This window comes from Rhagoletis zephyria, unplaced genomic scaffold (genome assembly GCF_001687245.7).
Source record: "Rhagoletis zephyria isolate East Lansing unplaced genomic scaffold, Rhagoletis_zephyria_1.1 Rzeph_scaffold_01244, whole genome shotgun sequence".
Classification (NCBI taxonomy): domain Eukaryota; kingdom Metazoa; phylum Arthropoda; class Insecta; order Diptera; family Tephritidae; genus Rhagoletis; species Rhagoletis zephyria.
Window position 1 is genome coordinate 89,352 of NW_016158328.1, and position 20,292 is coordinate 109,643.

The 20,292-nt window shown below is 34.3% G+C and overlaps 1 protein-coding gene across 3 annotated transcripts in view; it reads right to left on the reverse strand.

Annotated features, from left to right (window-relative positions):
* Nucleotides 1-20,292, reverse strand: part of RtGEF (Rho-type guanine nucleotide exchange factor) — a 57,898-nt gene that overhangs the window by 27,188 nt on the left and 10,418 nt on the right. Inside the window, exon 1 of one of the 3 annotated variants that reach the window (XM_017616671.1) lies at nucleotides 3,949-4,400. The exons of the other annotated variants lie outside the window; for them this stretch is intronic. The gene's annotated coding sequence lies outside the window, so the exon portion shown is untranslated. Of the gene's footprint in view, nucleotides 1-3,948; nucleotides 4,401-20,292 lie in introns of those variants that run through there. 3 annotated transcript variants of the gene reach the window in all.

The window sequence follows — 20,292 nt, forward strand, 5'->3', positions numbered from 1 at the left end:
TCAACATCCCTAATACATACCGTTATGTATAATGGGCATGCCCAATATATATATACAAAAAATACATACAGTGGTCAAAAAATTATAGCCGTACCACTTTTTGCCAAGTTTTAACGTATTATTTTTGCTGTTATTTAATTTTGGTAACTTTTTTTATAAAAATATAGTTAATTCTTTAACAAATCCCGTGTAAAAGCAAGTTTCCACCTTTGTGCAATATTGAAAAAAAAAATCAACAAACTTGCGTACAAAATTTCGTGCTTTTTAAAAATTCTAAAAAATCAACCGTAATTTTTAGCGATTTTAAACTTTTACTTTATTCTACTGGAATTCAATAGCCTACAAAACTAAACACCCAGAACCTAATTAAAAGCTAAAAAATTTTACGAAGCACTAATATTTGACTTGCAAACAAAAAACGGGCAGGAATTTCAAAATTTCAACCCTGTTTGTGTGAAATGTTTTATTTTTTTATCACTATTTTTCTTTTAATCAATCTATGTTGAAATAAAAGTTAAAATTAAAAAATATTTTGTCAATAATAAAAGAAACGCCTTATTTCGACCAGTTTTATCTATATTCCTTTTGTTTATTCATTTGTTAAATTTTTTATAAGTCTTTACATGTATTACATATAATTAAATGCATATAAATGGGCATTCCTTTGATGCCATGAATTTTTTAAAAAGACTTTATAACTTCAAAGATATGATTACTTCCAAAACTTATTTAAAAAATTTAGTACAATGTAAAACAAAAATATGGGTACCAAAAAGCAAAAATTCTAATTTTTTTAAGCTAATAAAGTTCGTCCTTAACATATAATTTTTTTTTAAATAAGAATTGCCAAATTTCAAGGATATTCATGAATAAAATTATAAAAGGGCATTTTCAAAACCTACTCGTCCCTTACGCACCAAAAAAATGTAATCTGTTTTCACTTTACAGAATGTTCTCTTTAATTTGATAGCCATACTGGTTTTTTAAGTATATTGCACTGAATTTTTTAAATCATTTTTTTTATTACTCATATCTTTCAAATTTCAAGGTTCTTTTAAAAATCCTGACGTCAGAGAGAAACATTAAGAACGCAATTTTCTCGAAAATGGGGGAATTTCGCGGTGGCCAACGGGGAGAAAGATAAAATGAGTTGGCATCCCTGGCCTTAAATTAATTAAGCGTAGAGGAAAACTTTTTTGTAACCAAACAAAATGACGCGATCGATTTATTGGCATTTGTAGAGGGCTGTACCCAAAGCGTATAGAAGAGCTGATTATATCGTCGCTACCATGTCGAACTATCGAATGTGAAAATTGCTAGGAGAGCAAAAAAAGGCTGTAAAAAATGTTGTTGTCATTAGGAAAAAGTGTGGGAACCGACACTTTGTTAAAGCCAGTATCCTCTGCTTCTAATAAGGCTAGAAATTTTACGATTTGCCAACTTGCGTATCATTCTAAACGCATGTGCAAGGTATCGTAACTGAAAAAGCATTTTTGCACATTCGATAGTTTGACATGGTAGCGACGATATTTTTTCTTTGTTTTTCAAATCATTTCGTCTCAAAATTGTCAAATATTGTTTTTATTTTTGCCACAAAAAATCTAAATTGCCATTTTTGATGCCACTATCTGTCTCATATGCCTTGTTTTTTCACCGTTAAAAATTGTTTTGTTCTAGTTTTTTTTTCAAATCATTTCGTCTCAAAATTGTCAAATATTGTTTTTTATTTTTGTCACAAAAAATCTAAATTGCCATTTTTGATGCCACTATCTGTCTCATATGCGTTGTTTTTTCACCGTTAAAAATTGTTTTGTTCTAGTTTTTTTAACTGTTATTTTCAATTTTTTAGGCCGGCATACAGGGCGTATGGGTAACACCATGATTCAATAATACAAGGTGAGATAATTATTGACAGCTACGGTTTGACACTCCCTTACAAAAGGTTGCATTTACGAAGGACGGAGAAAAGGGGAGGAATGAAATCTCTTGGTGCGAAAATGGTAGTAGAAAAGTACGCAAAGTAGGCAATTAGTAGTGAAATTCCTTTTGTAAATTCTAATGTTTTTGCAGGAAATCTGGCATTTTAAACGAAATTTTGAACGTTATATTGATGTATCTATGTAAATTACGTAATTTATGTGCTATTTAGCTGTATAAAAAATGCAAAATGACTCAAAATTAAAATAAGACTACTATGAGATTGATGTAAACATCCCATTTAAAAACAGTTTATGTTTTCATCAGTTAAATATGCTTCATATGCATATACAAATAAACATATTGCACAAACGCTCATACTTCTATATCACACCAAAGCTACACTGTTTCCATGTAAATGTGCAAAGAAGCAACACGGTGCCACTGCTAAGGGAGCGGTGCGAGAGAGACAACTGTCAGTTTATCGAACCTTGTATTATTGAATCATGCGGTAACACGTAATAATTCTGAATACACCATTTTGCCATTTGGCAGATATCTTTGGAGTTGTTTTTACATGCAAGAACTATGAACTGTTATAAAGATTTTGTTCAGCAAAAAAAAACGTTTTAATTTCCAACATAGCTTCCTTTTGGCTCGATACATTTAGTGCAGCGTTTTTCTAATTTTAATTGTTTATCAGAGCCACTTTTTCAGGTTTAATAACAGGAAATAGTCGCAGGGCGCTAAAACTGGAGAATATGATTTTTGTGAGAGCAATTCAGTTAATTTTGCCTTTACGACTACACACAGTGATCGTTTTTTTTTTAACACAAAAATTAAAAAACTAAACTTAAGAAATTTAAATTTTTCATTTTCTCCAAAATGACTTGCTCAAGACTTTGTAGTAAACTATTAACAGATGGTAGTTGCCAAGAGCTTACACTATGCAAACTTCTGCACCATATGTTAGAACAGCCATGTTTCTTCACTGACTTATCAAACTGTCCTTGTATTTAAATGCATTTTTATACCAATCTTAAAGACTTTTTGACAGCTTAAACAGCTGGTTCATTTTATTTTGCTATTACAATTTAGTTTTGGCTTCAAAAATGAGCAAACAATATTTGCATTTCTACCGTTTAGAATTGAAAAGATGCAAATGATCGTACGTTGATTAAATTTTATCATTTGTACTTTACTGCTAAAAATAGGCAGTCCTGGGCCTAACAAATACCCCCATAAGCTGATTTAGCGAAAAAAAAAATCGACATAGATTCATTACTTTAATGGTATAAAAAATACACTAGATCATTATTACTGAGATAAGAAAGTTAAGTAACTACATTTTTCCTCTATTCTCTCTAGTCTATGCGTACTGCCTGAAAATAACTGAAAGCTTTCGAACATTTCGCTTGAAATTTCATTCTGTTGGCTATACCGTCAAACATGTAAAAATGCGCATAAACTTATTTTCCTTGGTCGATTTTTTCAAGTTCAAGCTAAACTAATATTTTGGAATACATACATATATACATAACTGAATATTTGAAAATAGCGAAAATATTTGTGCATAATTGCATTAATGCCTAGCCCGCCTAGCAACACAACAGAGAAAGAGAAATGCATTCCAACGAATCGCCGAGTGAGATTTTAGATTCAAGAAAATTAATTAGTTGGAAGCCAAAACACACAAAACAAAAAGTATACTGCACTCTAAATAGAGTAGAATAGGCAAAAGACCGATCGAGAGAGGTGTCTGCGACAACGACGATAAATGTCAGGAAGCATTTCCGGTTTACATATATGTTTTAAATATATTTATATTTTACATATGCACGTGTGTACATAATTTATATACATATGTATATGTATGCTATACTTATTTTTGCCATTCACACCCTGCTCGCACAAATGTGTACTTATATTTAGCATTATATGTATGTACATATGTATTTTAGGAATTTAGAACTTTTCATATTTTCAAAACGGTTACAAGGTCACCATATTTTGCGAAAGGAGAACACATACAAATTTCCGTACAATTCTGATCTTTCCACTCCGCGTGGAGTACATCGATTTTTACATCGCCAACGGGATTTTTCACAGCTTATTAACAGCAACTTCACACGATATATCATTCGCTAACGTATCCGCACAGCAAAACTGAGTCGCGAATAATTACAAACGATTTGTATTGGGAGAATTTGCTAATTTCGTGTTTAAAAATCTGTTGCTTTTAAAATTGTATGAAATTCACAGTTTCTTTATTTTTGTATTTAAAAATAATTTTCACTTCTTATTATTGCCACAATTTTTGACGTTCGCGTGTTCACGATTATTTGGACACTGAGGTTGCTGCCACAGTGAGCGCGTTCATCACCTCCAAACTACAAGTTGACAATCGAGCGACACACGAACACAATCGCAATGGCAAGAGCACCAACACCAGCTGAGGAGCAATGTTCTTGGCGCAGCCTCACAGCATCCCCAGCGCAGCCAAGGTAAGCGATTTAGGCGCTGCGCACACACCTCCCTAAAAAAAAAACAAAATTCAGAATTCATTGAGAATTTTCTTTCAACTCTTCTTTTTTCTAGCTAAGTACCGATTCGAGATTTTTTAGTGATTTCTTGTTTGCTTTTCTTTATTTGCAAATTTGTTTTATTGCTTTTCTTCTATATATTTATATGACAGCATTTATATATGATTGCATACCTTGGTATGTAGTACGTACTTACATATGTACATATGCGGCTATTTTTTCACAAAAATATTAATACTCTAGCACTGCTTGTTTTTCGGCTATTCGCTTTCCGTTCGCTTTTAATCTAGTATTTTCTCAGCGTGATTATTAAAAATTATTTTAAAAAAGCATTTCAACAAATTTATGTCCTCATAAAAATAATTTTGCTGAGGCGACCCGCGATTTTATAAACAATTTTCCATGTACATTGGGGTTTTATGTGTGTTTGCATTGCAAGTGTAATAGTGGATCAAGGAGTGAGCCCCGTAGGAAATAGCAGCACGTAATAATGACTTACCAGCAACTTGCATTTCATCCGGCGGTCCTTACTACTCTCCTGCCGAATTTCCCTTACATTAACAAAGGCGTAGCCGCCTTATGGAAGTAAGAATTAAGAATTTACGTAAATATTTCTTAGCCGCTGTACCAAGTAAGGTGCGTGAAATGTAGAGTAGCCGCTCGGAGTAGTTCGGCGCTCGGAAGTAATTTCGGCGACACGTTATGAGAAAGAAAGGTCTATAAAAAAAATAAATCCGGTCTGATGCTACATTCATATCATAGTAAAAGAAAACTAAAAGTGCGTACCTCAGGCTAGTAATGCATTTTAAGGTTTACCTCAACTTTTTTTGATATGGAATATTTTTTTTTGTTTTATGTATGTTACCGCATAAGCTTGGACCACGCTAACCGATTTGGATAATTCTTTTTTCATCGGAAAGGCGGTACCTTAAGAGTGGTCCCATACTAATTTTGTTTAGATCCGATTATTGAATCATGAGGAAATTAACGGTACGCCTAAATTTTTATATGTGAGCATCGAAGTCGATTGTGTTTTTGCTTAAAAATTACTTGCTTATCGGAAAGCTATTACCTAAAGTGGTTTAGATCCAACCATTGGATCATGAAAAAATTAACGGCAGGCCCTAATTTTTATATGGAGTTGTGTTTTTCCTTAAATATTACATTTGCTTAAAAATTACTTGTTGCATTTGTTTTTTGCTGTTTTTTTTGGCCTCATAACAAATCATATTAAACATTTTCATTGAGCTTGAGGCCGTTTTTATAAAAAAATTATTGTGGAAACCTAATTTCATAAACTATTGTATTTTTTTACCACAATAATTTTTAATAAAAAACGACCTCAAGCTCAATAAAAAGTCTTTTTTTTTTATAAAAACCCCATACATATCTAATTTTTTTATTTTCATGAGGATGTCGGTGTGCCGCTAAAAATTTTGCTTTTATATGTAATTACTGTGGCATTATTAGGAATATTCCCCCAACTATATACCTGCCTTGGAAAGTTATAATGGGCCTATTTCTCGGAAATATGCTTGCTTTCGAAAAGTGACTGCCAATAGTATTTAAATCACGGATACTGATCGTTTCAGTCATTGTTTTGGATTTAAACTCGTTACCACGAAGTTTTTGGGGTTACTGATTACGAATGATTCTGATGTAATTTTTTCCAACATTCAAAATGGCGGATCCAATATGGCGATACATTTTTTTTTAAATGACTGGACACGCTCGAATCTGAGCACTTATGAGTTTTCAGGGTCGCTGATTGCGAATAGGAAGTCAATATTTTAAATTGAATTTTTTTGAAAATGGCGGATCCAATGTGGCGATCAAATGGTAATAAAAAATTGGATTCACACGAAACATTATACCCTGCGATTTTCATTGAGGGCGTCATTGATTACGGATCTGATAAGATGATAAGATTTAGTTATTTAGCGAACAGGGGGTACAGAGTGGTGCAACAGTTTTCAAGATGCACATACATATTTGATAAAAGTGGGCGATGCCACACCCAATTTCCAAAAATTGTATACAAAATTAATTTTGAGTATACATACATATCGCTACCTTTTTTAAATTTAGATTTTGATGCAGAATGACAGATAACATCGATTTTTCGTATCTCCTGAAAACAGTTAGACGACTAGCTAGTTGTTTGTGAGCGGTTAGTGGAAAAAGTCGAAAGGAAATGGCTAGTCGATTAAGTGAAGTCGGCTATTTTTTTAAACAACTTTTGCGTTGTTTAAAATTTCCTTGATTCGTAATCTGTTATACCGCTCGAACTGCAGACGAAAAATATAGACTGGAAAAACTAAAAACCTAAAAGATCACCAATATAATGTTATAGCCCTAAAAATTGCAAACTTGCCGACACAAATACGATTCTATAGTAGCATATGTAATCATCATGGCCAATTATGCAATTTTAATAGCCCATATCCGAAATTTGCACTCACTTTTAATTAGCACACCGTTAATGGCATTGGCTACTTGCCCTCCACGCTAAATTAATTACATTTCATTACATTAGATTAGCTAGTGCAGTTGAATTCAATAACAAGACAACAATAATAGCAACAGCTTCCAGCATTGCTTTGGGCTCCAGCGAATTACCGCGAGATGATCAACTGATTTGTGGCAGAGCTGAAAATAATAAAATTTCAGTAATCAAATGCAATTTTCCACCCCCGCTGACAACACTCAAATTCCATAAGTTAATTATGCTAAGTCAATTTTGTTTCAACCCACGAATCTTGTGGGTGAATGTGCATGGATAAAATGCATGGATGTGTATAAATGTACATATGTGATATTTAAATGCATACCTATCCATAAACACACAAACTGCGACAGTCGCTGCCAACTTGTTCTGGTGCATAATTTTTGTATCAATGGCATGGCGCATACCTCAGTACATATATGCATACGTATGTACATATGTATGTATGTATGAATGACAGAGTTAACGAGTGTGTTCGTGAGTGACCTGTGGGCGGGCTTACCCCGAAATATGAAAAATCTATACGATGTAACGTAAGGTCAACCACATTTAGCAGTTTTGTTGGACCGGCGAACAGATGTAAAGACAGCCAAAGAGATACATATACAGACTAGAGGTTTACGCCGACAGGCTTTGCGGCGGCGGCGTGGTCAACTTGAAAAAGAATCGGCGGCGGCGGCGACGCCGGCGCGTCTGAAAACGCCGGCGCTACTGCCCATTAGGTAGATTCAAAAGAGACATAAAGCTACTAATCTTATCATGTCATCTCGTCAGCGTTAGGCATTGGCCATGCCAATTCAGATTGTAATTGTATTTAATTAATTCATTCAATTAGTTTTAAATTAAAATTACGTTACTTTCTACTTGAATTAAAATGTTGAGTGTCTGCTGCTGATGGATGGGCAAACAGAAGAAAGTCCGACGTATATAAATAAATACATCTCTATGTTCTCTACAAATCCGTATATGTATACTACTGAAATTTAAAGAAATAAAAAAATTTAAAATGTTAAGTTATTGGGGTAATTTATGTCGCTATCAAAATTTTTTTGCAATAATCTTATCATCCGTTATGTTAAATTACGGAGTTGTTACGATTCTTTGCGGGTCATATGTATATTGAAAACAAGGTTTGGTCAACTTCCACCAGAACGGGCCTTTCTGGCCACTTATAGGTAGCTAAAATATCCACTAAAATATTAAGCGCCAAATTTTTGTAAGGAGAACTGAATGTAATGAAAAATAATAGTAATTTTTACGAAAAATGGGGACTTTAACCCTGTGTAGAAGACATTGCGATGCGCGGGAGCAAACGCCTCCTGGGATTTGACCACCACTTGGGAACAGGGCTTCCAACTATACTTAGCTATGAAGTGCCATATTGAGGATAAAAAAGTGCCAAAATGTGCCAGATAGAAAAATATAACGTGTTACCTATGTTTTTTCTGAGTTACGCTTTTTTGGAAATGTTCAGTGGCCCAAATTATGCGAAATAACTCCTTTAAAAATTTAATCCTCTTTTCGTAAAATAGTGTCTTTATACGAGTAGTATTTAGTTCCTTCAAACGATGTATTTTAATGTGCATACATCATGAAAATTTTGTACAAAATTCCTTAGGCGCCGAACGCCGCCGCCGCCGCGCCGATATTTACGTAACTCGGCGGCGGCGCGTGAGAAATGACAAAAAACGGCGGCGGCGGCGGCGTGGCTCGGCGGCGTATACCTCTAATACAGACTTACATACATATGTTAATGTGTCACCATAAACATATGTATGTATATACAAGTGAGTACATGTGTATGTACATGCAGATATATAGTACATACATATGTATGAAAAATTATGATTTGTGTCTTGACTCTTCTTCCATTACGTGGGGACTCTGAAAATTTTTTAGCCTTAGGTAGATATTTAAATAGCTGATAGAAATGTATAAAAACTGGACTATACGGTAGGTTGTGGATTTCTTCAAATCCGGTCTAGGCCAGGGCGTGCCTTGCAACTTGAATCGTCTTGCAAAAACAAGACTCCTTTGGCCCTGTCCGTTTCTCTTAGCAATTAATAACGCGCAAAACAAGACCAGAGCCGAAGAAAATAAGCAAGAAAAAATCCATTTTAAGCGCATAGATCAGCACTAAAACATTGGTAAATATGCTTGCAAATATGTTTACAAAACAACAAAATTTAGTGTACAGCTTTTTAAAGTTTTACTTTTTGTCCAGTTTATTTCAAGGATTGAAAAATTGCAATGGACAATCAAGTGAGATAAATTTTTTTTAGTCTTTCCAGTAATCCAGCTGGTTTTAAACTTTTGTATCCAAGCATAAATGCAATTGAAGTAACGGGTTAATAAAAGCCAAATCTGTTTTATGTTATTATTTGTAAACATTTCTTTAGTTCGACGAATAGAAAAGAAAACACCCAAGAAATCGTCAATAAAAATTCCTTGCGCAAAATATTCTTAAGCATTACGAAGATCTTAAGAAATTCGATACGCTTTCTACTTTGGTTTGCTAAAGTTTGTTTGTGAAGAGTACAATGCATCCTTGTTCTATATTTCAATTTCAATTTCGATTTATTCAGTCTATGACATGGTATATCTTACAGACTAGAGGTACATATACAATTTTCTTAAATCTAATGTATACGCAGATGAAAACCCTTTATGGAAAATTAAAACTAACAATAAAGATCATCTATGGCTGACTTAAAAACAGATATTTGTGATGAAAAATCAATATTTAATTGTTTTGAGATTGTATTATACTCTAAAAGCGCTCTGAATATTGGTGCATGAGAAAAATAATTAGCTGGGGCTACAGAAAGATAAAATGGTTTGTGAAATCGAAGAGCTTTGCTGGGTATATTAAAACTAATCAACCCTAGAAGTTCGGAACAATCAATGACTCCATTAATTAGATCGTAAACAAACATTAGAGACTGGATTGTTCTTCTATTCTCAAGTGAATTTAGACTTATTAACATACAGCGAGCACTATATGAGGGCAGCGGCTCTTCAAATTTTATCGATTGAAGTGCAAAGCGAATGAACTTCCGTTGCACCCTTTCAATTCTAGTAGCAAGGCAATTATAAATCGGATTCCATATAATAGCGGCATACTCAAGTTTTGAACGAACCAAAGTATTGTAGAGAAGTTTCCGGGTATACGGATCCTTGAAATCCTTTGAGTAGCGGCGCAGAAAAGCAAGGTTACTGTAAACCTTAGGAAGGACATAACATATGTGATTTCTGAACGAAAACCGATTATCGAATACAACTCCAAGATCAACAAAATCTTTAACTGAAATTAGTTGGTGGTTAAAAATAGTATGGCGCGATTGCCGAAACTCCGGAGCTTTAGAGATAGACATATGAAAACATTTGTCAATATTAAGTGAAAGTTTATTCCTGCGACTCCGTTCGACAAGGTTATTTAAGTTCTGTTGTAGGAGATGAGAATCAGTCTCACCGGTAATACTACGAAAACACTTCAAATCATCAGCATAAATTAAAAAATTTGAGTTTTTAAAACAGGAACCAATGTCATTTATGAACAAAATAAATAAAATTGGGCCAAGAATGCTTCCTTGTGGGACACCCGAGGACGCAACAAAAGAAAACGATTTACAATTTTCTATTTCAACAAGTAACAATCGAGAGATAAGATTTTAGCCAAGCCAAAAAAAAACAGAGTGGAAACAGATACATTCGAGTTTATGCAATAAAATTGCATGCGATACTCTATCAAAGGGTTTTGAGAAATCTGTATAAATGGTGTCTATTTAAATACCACATTTGAATGCAGAGATGNGTTCGAGAGATAAGATTTTAGCCAAGCCAAAAAAACAGAGTGGAAACCGATACATTCGAGTTTATGCAATAAAATTGCATGCGATACTCAAAAAATCAAAGGCTTTCGAGAAATCTGTATAAATGGTGTCTATTTGAAAACCACATTTGAATGCAGAGATACAGTATTGAGAGAAAACGGCTAAGTTACTGACAGTAGAACGCCCATTGACAAACCCATGTTGGTGCGGCTCTAAAATAGATTTTATAGCGAACGTAATTTTTTCTTTAACAACCTGCTCGCAAAGCTTTGAAAAGACTGTTAGNTTTATAGCGAACGTAATTTTTTCTTTAACAACCTGTTCGCAAAGCTTTGAAAAGACTGTTAATTTAGATATTGGTCTATAATTCCTTATATCATTCCTACTGCCTGATTTAAAAATAGGGGTAATGGACGCGACCTTCCAACGATCTATAAACACACCAGTAGAAAGAGATAGATTAATGATGAAACGTAAAGGCGCACAAATAGAAAATTTACATTGCTTTAGAAAATAAGAGCAAAAACCATCTATATCAACTTTCAAAGAAGTCTTTAGGGCAGTTATACCATTCAAAACATCTATTTCAGAGACAGACAAATATCCAAAGTCCAATGATTGGGTAGAGTAGACGGGCGTGCAAATAGGGTCATCATCAGCTACAAAATTCGACCTGAAAAAATCTGCAAAAAAGTTTACAGACTCAGACAGTGATTGTGAACACAATCCATTGAAATTCATGCATGTTGGAATGTTGGTACAACCTTTTTTGGAACGAACGTATTTCCAAAAAGCTTTGGGGTTGTCTTTAAGTTCAGTTTCAAATCTACAAATGTATTGCTTGTATAAAAACTTATCGAGAACATTGAACTGATTCATATAATAAATGTATTTTTCTTTATGATAAGAGGCACATGATGTTTATCTGTTTTACTTATTGGAAAAGCGCATTCACATAAATTAAATATTATGTTTTCATCAACAAATACAAGATCCAATATTTTACCTAACTTATTAAATAAGGTATTAATTTGGATAAGGTTAAGACTAAGAAGGCTATCTAAAAAGTACATTTCATGAGATCTATTAACATTAGTTGGTGTCAAGATACCATTAAATTGTAGGTCAGACCATACGAGATCGCTAAGATTGAAATCACCAAGAATGCAAAAATTACAATCTTCATTTTTTTCACAAATATTAACAATATTTTCAGCATGTTCACTATATAAACTATCTAAGCTATTCGGAGGAATATAAGATACGCATATAAATAATTTACGAAAACTACTAAGAATGCAGACACAAAGCTGATCACGAAGAGTATCATTATTTGATAATTGTTGTATTGAAGATCGTAAACCGCTCTTCACAGCGATCAAAACACCCCCACCCTTGAGGTGTCCAGTTTTTATGGCATCCCTATCTTTCCGATATACTACAAACTGATTTGAATCAAAAAACTCAGCATCCAAAAAATCCTTATTAAGCCAGGTTTCAACAAAAACATAGATGTCATATTCGGCGCGAGAAGTTGCTAGAAAAATATCTTTAGCTTTGGTCCGCATTCCAGACATATTTTGAAAATAAACTCTAAGAGACTTATTAAAAGTCTTGTAGACTACTTGATTTTTTCTGCACTTTCCTCCTTTTGAAAAAAAACGGAACGGAAATATAGGCCCGCTTCACTATTTCGGAAGGAAAAAGTGAGTCAGCAGGCTGTAAAATATCAGATATCAAAACTCCTTGGACACTACTATTCACACACACTAAGTAATAGCAATTTATTTCTTGACCGTATGGTCCGTTCTTAGCTTTATACATTGAAATAAGCACAGTAAGCATGATCGTTAAAATTAAGCATGAAAACCCTGAATAAGCAAAATAAGCAGTTCCAAGCAAAAGCTTAAACTTTTCGGCCCTGTTAATGACACTTTAAGATACATAGGCTCAAAACTTTTCAGCCTCCCCTCGTAGATCAAAATGCAGCATCTGCCTGTAGCAAATACATATGTATTTTTCGATTTGTCGCTGTTTTGTCATTGCCGTTGCATACATTTCCGGATTCAAATTTTCAATAATACATACTTAGTACAACAATGTAAAAGAGACAAAGGTTGGAACGTGACAGAAAATTTTTACGTTATTCAAAAATATTCGTAATTATTTTTAATTACATTTTAAGCTTTCTCGGAAATAAGGAAGATGTACGCAAATTGCAGCAATTCCCTTATGAGGCTGCTTTACATTAATCTAATATTTCTTTATTGAAATATTTTGGCCCAACATTTTCACCAACAATTTACGTTCACAATTCCCTGTAGCAGTGACACATTTATCAGCTAAGATTACGGTTTCAGCGGTCGGCATATTTCCATTGGCATCTTAATACGAGCTTTTTTGAGTTAAATTATTTGTCGTACAATTTCAGTGGGTTTCTTGAACAAATTAAGTAACAAAAATTTAATATGAGAAGTGTTTTATGAAAAAGATATGTACATATATCATCTAGCTCAATAAAAATCAAAAACTTAGTACTTAGGATGTACATACACTTGTTATAAATTTTAACTAATGGATATTTAATATTTTAATTTTTAAATCATTTACTGCAATTGCATATAAATACGTTCGTATAAACTTAGTTTTTGTTTTAAAACTTCCGAAAACTGAACTCTTGTAATTTTCTATTATGTTAAATATAAAACAACTCTTAAAATTTTAAAATCACTCTTTTTATATGGGAATGAACTGAAATCGAACAGCACAAATTATCGTAAACTAGTAATTTTAATGTTGGCTTACAATTCTTCTCTCGATGCAATTCCCGATGGCTGTATGGATCGAAATAACTTTCGTCTGAGATGCAGTTTCACTATCGAAAACACTATGCAAAAATATTCGAAAACATACATATGACGAGAACAACGAGAACTGTGCTGCAACAAACTGAGCGAAAGGTAATACTTTTACGATAATTTTTCGGAACCCGTTCTCAATAGTTTTTGTACGCGAAAGTGTTGCTAAAATTTCTAAAACGGATGCATTGCATGTGTGTATGGGTGTTTTTTTTTCAAATTATTTTTTCGCCCCAAACTCGAGATATTTGGAAAACTATTAAATCGGTTTGCTGTAGTCGAAACAAATGTTGTTACCGATGGGATATTCCGCCGAAATGCGTAATAAAATCTTCATTTTTTTAACTTTAGTCTTGTCACCTGCAGGAAAAGTACTAACGTACAAATATTTTTAATGGATACGCATTCTTCTGGAACCCGCTATAATATTAACATGCAACTTTTTTAGTCTGAATTTCTAGAAAATATTTGGGTATGCAGCTCATGAAATTTTAGTCAAATAACTGCATGTTTGAAGGGGTAAAAAATCTCATTCGTATTTCGCAGTATTGGCGCAACTATCTAACTCGGATTGATTCGTAAATCTCCTCAGCCTTGAGTGCGGTTTTCTTCTAAGCTATTTTTTATATTTCAGAAAAAAATATTCTGGAAATATGGTTGATGCACTTTAAGTCAACTGAGTGTACAGAGTCTGAGAAGTCTGATTGACATAGATCAAAGCAATAAAATAATTTCTACCTCTATATATATACATATGGGTGTTTCCTGAAAAGTGAAAAATTTTATTCATTGGAAAAAATCGGAACGTCCGAACAACTTTGAACAGTTTTCGGCAGCTACTAAACATAATTAGGAAGTTTAAGTAGACGCAATGGTTATGGCTGCTTATTATTCTAACAACCATTTCTACATCGTTTTTTTTGTACCATTAACAGATTCGCAGAATATAGCAAAAATCATCAGTAATCTTCGATACGAGTTCCATTTTGGGAACGTCCGAACAGTAACTTTTTATCGCTATACACTTATCATATAACATTTGTGGAAAATATTTTTATTGATTTCAGATAAGTGTTGATGATGATTACTCATGACAAAAAATTTGTGTTCATTCAGGGCCTAAGTACTATAGTTTTTATAATGAAAAAAGTGTCTCCAAATGGAACGTCCGCAACGCAGGAAACACCCATTTGTATGTATACATAAGTATATGTATAAGAGACTTCTAAAATACTTTTTGGCACGTGCAACTAATACTAATACTGTAAGATTGTGTAAATCATAAAATCGAAATAAATAAATAAATAAATAATTATATTAACGTATTAATGAATGTAGGTACGCCTATTTTAAGTTTTCTGCACTTTTGAAAAAAAAGTAAACTCTCGATTAACGGTTTATATGGATTATAATTATCATTTTAAATTCTGAAAGTGCTCAACTTTAAAATTGAATATGTCGCGCTAAAAACAAAGTAGAGATGAAAAGCATCAGGCGACGACATTCGATTGGCAATGGGCCAATTGCCACAGACGCAGACGTCAAAATGAAATTTTCTGCAACAGAAAAGAAGAAAGATTTCAACCGCAGAGTAGCGAAAAAATTAAAAACATTAATTCTTTATTTGACAGTATTTTCAGCACGATTTTTAATAGATAAATAAATGATACAAGTCGTCACGACAAAGTATGTATCTAGCAACTGAAATACATATTTGGAACCGAGTGGAATATTTTTGCCACGGACGATACAAATGTAGCTAAGGATGAATATGCTAACTGTGATGGCGTTGAAGTTTTATTATCCTGTGCTATTTTGTCATGCTACGAGAGCTGTAAACTTGTTAATATACACTTTTTCTTTTAAATATCGAGCCCTAACCTCCAAAATAGCGTGAAATTTGTTCCAACATTTTTTAATTTTTTTTTTGATGCAGAAATATTCCTAGAGCATCTGGATGCATTTAGGGTTCGATTCGATGAAAGTCATTAATGTACTTTTTCTATGTACCTATCAACCTCTACCAGACGCCCATCTCTACCAACTCTAGCACTCTAAATCTTAATCTGTGCGATGGCAAGCCAGGTATACTGCTCGCAGAGCTCACGTCTTGCATCGTAAATAACTAAGTTTCCACCAAGGTCGCGTATGACTTGGGGGTCATATTAATTGCATTGGCTAGTAATTAGTGCTCCAGCAGGTTTCGGACCATCTTCATATAATAATCCTCATAGACTATCCCCTAACAGCCTTTCTGGCCCCCACTACCCAGATAAACTCAGAGCATCAAATTGATAAGATCGTTGGTGACCTAACTAAAGTATTCCAACGTGTAGTAAAGTAAAGGTAGCCTGCCACACCAGGGCGACAAGTAGGAAACCAAAACCTCCATGGTGGTCGACTGAGATCGCAACCCTCAGAAGGGAATGTAGATCAAAATTTAACGAAGCAAAGAGATCCAACTCTTGGAGCGAATCAACGTCGTTTTAAGTATGCAGTCAGAGATGCTAAGCGCTCCTCATGGAGAAACTTCTGTCAAAAGATAGAAAACTCTTCCGAGGCCAGCCGACTACGTAAGATATCATCAACGTGTGCTAGTAATATAAGCTACCTCATCAAGGAAGATCGGGATTGGACAGCTAGCAGCTAAGAAACATAAGAGCTTCTAATTCAAACGCACTTTCCGGGTTGCTTCCGGAAAAAAGTTACCAACACTCAACTCGCGGGCAACAACGAACACCTCCAAGCGAACCTTATTACTTTGGAGAATATTAAACGGGCTATTAACAGTTTCCAACCGTTTAAGTCCCCGGGATCAGACGGAATCATTTCCGCCGACCTACAGCATACAGCAGAAATGATGGCACCTATACTCGTACCCGTCTTTCAGGCAGCGGTACGACTTAATTATATACCCCCGAAATAGGCTGGTAAGAGTAGTTTTCATTCCTAAAGCAGAAAAAACAACTCATACGAGACCAAAAGACTTTAGGCCGATTAGTCTGTCATCCTGTTTGCTCAAATCCTTAGAATGACTTATTGATGGATATAATAGAGATGAGGTGGGCAGCAAACTTTCGGCAGCCCAGCATGCGTACAATAAGGGAAGATGAGTAGAAACAGCACTCCACTCCCTTGTGCAAACAATTGAAATATCACTATACTATAAAGAATACACCCTCGCTGCCTTCGTGGACATCGAAGGTGCCTTCAACAACGTATCTCCTGAGGCGATTATCTCATCGCTGGTAAATTTGGGTGTAAGCAACGGTGTCAGGTAATAAGATCAACGGAAATAAGGTCAATTGACTTTATTTCCCACCCTGGTACGAAATAAAGTCAATTGACATTATTACCTTTTCGAAAGCGAGATAAAATCCATTGACATCATTGCTATTTCAAACATTAAATTTGCTTAGCTTCGAGGCAGCCCGCGTCCGCGCGCCACACCACGTAATCTCACCGCTTCTGTAGAACATAGCAGTAGACAGTCGCCTTCAAGAACTTGAAGAAATTGGTAGAAGACAATTGCATACGCTGACGATATTGTAATAGCTATCTCGGGCAAACAGCTCTCAACATTAGCCGATCTAATTCAAAGATCTCTAAACAAACTAGCACTATGTTGCAACAGGCGAGAACTGGGAATAAATCCTGAAAATACAGACTTAGTGCTTTTCACTAGGAAGCCCAAGATACCAGACCTCAATGCTATAACTCTAGAGGGAAATGCCCTTGAAGTAAAGGAAGAGACCAAAGATCTAGGTCTCATCCTAGATAGGAAACTAAACTGGGTGACCGATATTGCAGGCAACAGTAGCACTATACTCTTGCGGCAGGTCAATAGGAAAAAGATGGGGGTGGAACCCAAAATAATAAGCTATACACAGCGGTAGTTACGCCAATTATCTATCATGGCATAGTGAGATGGAGGGACATCCTTAAGGGGTAAACCAGGTTTGTTACTTGTCGCCCAACATCAAAATGATTGTAATACTCTTTCCAATATGTACATAATTAGCAGGTGATCGTCATGCAATTGCTTATACATAAGTTCATTAAATGTAAACATTGGTTATGTGAGTAAACATTCCTACACATAAAATTCACGACACTTAGTTCGCTTTTTCAAACAAATATCGTAAAAATTTTCTTTTACTTCTTTTTTACTGATCCAATTGGCTTGCAATCCCATCAAAGCATTTTAAAACTGTTTACAAATAATGCATAATCAACGCTGTTGCATTCAAAATATTGGCATTATTCGAAAGCGGCAAGAAGAAATAAACAAAATTTTAGAAAATAAACACAAACTGACTAACAGCATTGCGAAAGAAACTTGTAAAAGCTAAGAACACACTTAGAAAAAAATAAACAAAACTCTTCGGGTCGTATCTAGACTGATTAAGTGAAAAACAAAATTGGTTGAAGGAATGATGCAAATACAATAAGCATTTGAATTGAAACAAATTTGACGATTAACTAAAACTTTAAGAATTGCGAAAAAGCGCCAACCAAAGACATTGGTCAATGGACCAGTGCTCGAACGAGATGCAAAACGACAATCGATGTACATACACTGAAGAGCAAAACTGGAACAATAGAACGGAAAGTTAAATTTATGGTAATGTACTTCTTCAGTTTATTAACTTTATATTAATTCAAATTTGAATTTCGCCTTACCAATGTTTAACTAAAAATTTTACAATAAAATTTGAAGATTCGCATATGGAAACTCAGAAAAAAAAGTCCAAATAATAATAAGCTGAATTGTTCCAGTTTTCCACCCTTTTAGTAATTACAATTCAAAGGAGTTCTGGCTCATTTTCTGAAATTTTGTAATCAAGGCGCGTGGAATTTTCGCTGTGAGTGCTTTAAGTGCACATAACAAGCAACAAAAATTAAAAGTTTTTGCGAAACGGTCAGAAAGTCCATACTATAAAAAAAAGAAATAAAAATCGGCCAAATGTCCGTTTTATGGTTATCTAAATAAGCGATAAAAGGGCGGACCTCAGTCTGCATGGTCAAGAGACCACAAAATAATGCAATTTGCCAGGCTAGGCATATTGGAGGGTCTCTGAATACCAATAAACTTTGGTTCCAAATCAAAAATTACTGATTTTTCACCACAAAGCAAGTGACTGGACATTATGTAAGACGTTGAACTCTAAGGATAAAATTAAACGTTTTCAGTCGGAATATTGTTTGAGGTGCTGTGGAAATGCATCAGGGATACGCCTAACACCCCCCCAAAATATTTAAACTATTAGGCGTGTATGTGTACATTTAATTAATTAGGGCCGTGTTACGCCTTATGCTGAAATAACTGTGGTAAAATCGATGGTAAAAAGAAAAGTGGCAATAAATGAACATTTTCAAAGAATTTGGCAATTTCTGGGAATATTTTTCGCAGGCTTTTATCAATTTTAACAGGATGATGATCAGAAACATTCTCCGAAACTCTGGGGAAATAGATATAAATCCCAAGTTTTTATAAACAAGGAGTAAACCTGCGTAAAACCCAGATTTGAGTCCGACAGAAAACTTATGGAAATGCTGGAAAATGCCACTGTTCAATTGCGAAAATTCACATAATCGCATGCAAGACCTTGGGCATGGCGTTGAGGAAAACCGGTAGGCAATCTCAACAGATTTCATCTAAAAACTGTGCGAAAGTATCCAAAGATGATCATAAAAGCTAAAATATTCAAATTGCTTATGGCCAATTTATTAAAAGTCAAGCAACTGGTAAAATTATTTTTTTATAGCCTTCTGATGAAATAAACATTGAAAATGTGAAATGTGAAACTAGATTACAAACAAGTGATTTTTAAACAAAAAACTAAACCGACTTCAATTCCCATATAAAAATTTAAAATGATCGTTAATTTCTTCATGATCCAATTAACGGATCGAAACAAAATTAGTATGGGACCACCCTTGAGGTACCACCTTGAAAGAAGAATGAACGAAATCGGTTCACGTGGTCCAAAATTATGCGGTAACATACATACAAAAAAATCTAAAAATAAAAAAAAAATGAAAATTCCGACGAACGTCTTTGTATATTGCGAATATATCGCAAGAAAATTCACATTATGTATTATTGTTCCGGTTTTGCTCCTCAGTGTAATTTTATTACCTTATTTTATATACATACACATCGTTACTTTCATAATAACTACATAAATAGAAAGATTCTAAGATTTTTGTTTCTCTATGAATTTAGAAATTCTTACAGACTAAATTCCAGTTTCACGAAAGCAATTTAAGTGGAAATTTTTTTCTGTCAGGTTTCATATTAAATTTAAATAAAAAACAAGTAAGAAAGTCTAAGTTCGGGCGGAGCCGAACATTAAATACCCGGCGCAAGTATTATTATGTTTTTCACCTTTCCGCAAGCTACCGCTACATGGTAAGCCGGGGTGAATCAATTTTGAGTAAGTTAGCGTCCTTAAATTTCGAAATATTGAAATTTCAAGCATTTCTGAAATTTATTGTTATATGAAAAGCGGCCGTAATTTTAGGCCGATTTCAATAATTTTCAACGCTTTGCTTTAATGTGGCATGCACAATAACCGTACCAAGTTTGGTGCGAATTGGTAGAACGGTTACCGAGATACATATATGTGACC